Below are 3,593 nucleotides of genomic sequence, written 5' to 3'. Positions count from 1 at the left end.
TCCTCTCAGGGGTGTACTCCACCCTGTGAGGTGTGGGGTGTCAGACTGCCCCTAGTTGGGGATGTCTCCCAGTTAGGCTACTCAGGGGTCAGGGACCCACTTGAACAGGCAGTCTGTCCCTTCTCAGATCTCAAGCTCCGTGTTGGGAGATCCACTGCTCTCTTCAAAGCTGTCAGACAGAGTCGTTTGTGTCTGCAGAGGTTTCTGCTGCTTTTGTTGTTGTTTAGCTGTGCCCTGTCCCCAGAGGTGGAGTCTCACTTGAAAATGCAGAAATCACCGGTCTTCTGTGTCACTCGCGCTGGGAGTTGGAGACTGGAGCTGTTCCTATTCGGCCATCCTGCTCCGTCCCCGGACTTGCCTTTTCAAGTCAAGAGGAAGGATTTTAAAGGCAGACAATGACAGACCATTCAGGATAGGTAGGATTTTAAAAGGACATTAAACACAATCTCATCAACTAAGGAGAGATTTGTTGCAGTAAATAGGATGAGGGAAGTAGTTTGTGGGATGCAAGCAAAGGAAGCAGGGTGCCTTAGACATTGAATGGAGCCAGAAAGATCATGGCCACCAAGTAGGAATGACTGATGACAAGACAGAAGACTAAAAAAGGAAGGTGATCTTGTGCCCCTGACACATAGAATAAGGGATCAAAATTGAAGGCAGGCTATAAGAGTATCAAGAAATTCTTAAAAACCAAAAAGTGATTTGGAAACAAAAAACTTATAGTTAATGCTACCCAACATCATGATAGGCCAAGAACATTGTGGCTTCCTAAGTTAGAAAATGCCATATACCAAAATTTTAAATGGAACATACTCCTTTTTTTTCCTAATCAATCTCCCCCTCTCCCAGAACAAATAGGAGCTAATTTTTTTCAGGGTGGGAAGAGAAGGGATCATGGGACATGGTTGGAAACAGTAGTGATATTAGTAGTATTTTTGTTGTTATGATAAACTTTGAGAGGGGATCTTGAGACATAGTTGCAAACAGTAGTGATATTAGTAGTATTTCTGATGTTATCATAAACTTTGTGTTTAAACTTGGAAAAGACCATTAACTGCCAAGAGGGAATAAGGAATAAATTTCAAAAAAATGTACAATTTTCTTTAGAGAAGTTTCAGAACCAAAAGACTAAGTTACATGAAAAGCTGTGGAAAAAGTAGTTGAAAAGTCCATTCATAAAACTTCTATTCCACTTACATGAATTTAATACATGTGTTCTTAACAATTATGCTTGGATTGTTCATAAGCATTTCGTAAGACATTAAACCAAGCTGGCCATCATTTCCAGTTATTTCCCTGTTAACTATTTTTACAGCACATGCATGTTAGGCAAGTACCAAAAAAAAATCACAAAAGCAAAAAACCTAAAAAAAAAAAGCTAAATTTATGGATTTTTATTTTACTGCTGTGCTTGATATACATGAAGTAATGAATATCAAGCAATTAATTTTTACTGCATCTTTACTTTTTCATTTGTTCTTAGGTTGCCTAAAATTTTAAATACAAATAAAATGAATGTAGCAAAAATAATGAAAGCTAACAGCAGGTAACTTTACAAATAATGAAATGTGAACCATTTCTGCACTTACCCAGAGTAAAATGGGTCACAACTTTATCTAAAGGAACACTTCTGCAGCTGTAGTGAAAGGTGTGCACAGTGAGACTGAGTATTCCACAGATATATATGGTTTAACATGTGGTATCCATGGGATATCTGTTTCTACCACAGCCTTGTAAGTGCTCCAAACATTCAAGTACCCACAATTAATACACCTGTGACTGGAACCAGTGATCCTTTTTATTCCCCACCAGGACAAGCCAATATGTAGGCAATTTTCTTTGGTTAGATATGGAAGCAGTTTTAACACTGGACCTTGTGAAGCCACAATGTACTGAAAGTACCATACCAAGCATTTATAACTTGTATAAAAATCCCACATCCCCATATTGGCCACCTCAAGATGAAAACAGATAACTCCCTAATTGTTAACTGGCTTTACTCCCCAAATATATATATAATATATATGTGTATGTGTGTATGTATATGTGTGTGTGTATATATATGTGTGTGTGTGTATGTGAGACAAAGTCTCACTCTTGTCCCCCAGGCTGGAGTGCAATGGTGTGATCCTGGCTCACTGCAACCTCTGCCTCCCGGGTTCAAGCGATTCTCCTGCCTCAGCCTCCTGGGTAGCTGGGATTACAGGCACCTGCCACCACGCCTGGCTAATTTTTGTATTTTCAGTAGAGACGGGGTTTCACCATGTTGGCCAGGCTGGTCTCGAACTTCTGACCCCAGGTGATCCACCCACCTCGGCTTCCCAAAGTGCTGGGATTACAGGCATGAATCACTATGCCTGACCACTACTCCCCTAATATTAAACATAAAAACAACATGGGAAATACAGAAATTCAAATAGAAGTAACACAAACCTGTCATAAATTATAAACAAAAAACTATTTGTGGGACACCATGGATGACAAGTGGTCTACTGTGTAAATTTTAGAATGAGGCAGACTAAAATTGGAGGCCGGTTAATTTTCCCATTTCTCCTGCTTCAGCTTTGTCTCCTTAGGTATCCAATGTCCACAATGTCAAGTCGTCTCTCGGTAATTGCATTATTAGTGTGCTGTCTTTGTATGACTCTTCACTTAATGTATCAGGTTCAGTAATGGCTTCATCAAAAGCCATCTTTGCAAGGGAGCAGGCTTTATCTGGGGAGTTCAGAATCTCATAATAGAACAAGAGAAGTTAAGGGCCCGACCCAGTCTGATAGGATGTGTCGGCTACATTTCCTTTTCACTGATTTCAAAAGCTTCTTGGTATGCTTGTTGTGACTGATCCACAATCCCTTTCTTGTCATCACCAGTGGCAACCTCAGCCAAGTAATGGTAGTAATCTCCTTTCATTTTCAAATAGAAAACTTTGCTCTCTGCTTGTGAAGCGCTGGGGATCAAGAACTTTTCCAAAAGAGACAGTACATCATTGTAGATATCTCTTAGCTCCATCTCAATTTTCTCTCTGTATTCTCGAGCCATCTGCTGTTTTTCCTCAGCATCTTCCGTCTTTTGTTCAATACTTGAGATGACCATCTAAGATGACCTACGGGCTCCTACAACATTTTTATAAGCAACTGAGAGAAGATTCTTCTCCTCATTGGATAATTCAGCTCCTTGCTCAGTTACAGACTTCATGCAGGCTGCCATGCTATCATATCGCTCAGCCTGCTCAGCCAGTTTGGTCTTCTGAACCAGCTCATTTTTATCCATGACTGGATGTTCTGTGTCCAGAGTGGGTGGTGGCGGCAGATGGACAGGGGTTCAGCAGTCTCAGGACAGTGGTGGCAGCAGCGGTGAGGCTGAGACTCTGTCGCCAAGTCTTCTATCTTTTATGGTTAATGTAAGTTTTATCTAAATAAAAAAAATAGCAGGAATAATAAGAGTAATGATTCCAAGCTTCTAATCACTCCATTTTATTTTAAATGCTTTCAGAAATTTAATTTCTTAAAGCAAATGTTTTAATCATAGGCTAAATATCTGGTTCATGGGTAAAATTCATTCAAATATGACTGGGGCTCCGTCAAGGTATTGAA

General features: G+C 40.1%; 1 pseudogene; it reads right to left on the bottom strand.

Annotated features, from left to right (window-relative positions):
* Positions 1-2,518: 2,518 nt before the first annotated feature.
* On the bottom strand, positions 2,519-3,366 carry LOC112631072 (annotated as a pseudogene).
* Between the last annotated feature and the right edge of the window lie 227 nt (positions 3,367-3,593).

Source organism: Theropithecus gelada, chromosome 9 (assembly GCF_003255815.1).
Source record: "Theropithecus gelada isolate Dixy chromosome 9, Tgel_1.0, whole genome shotgun sequence".
NCBI lineage: Eukaryota > Metazoa > Chordata > Mammalia > Primates > Cercopithecidae > Theropithecus > Theropithecus gelada.
This window is presented reverse-complemented; position numbering and strand designations above follow the sequence as displayed.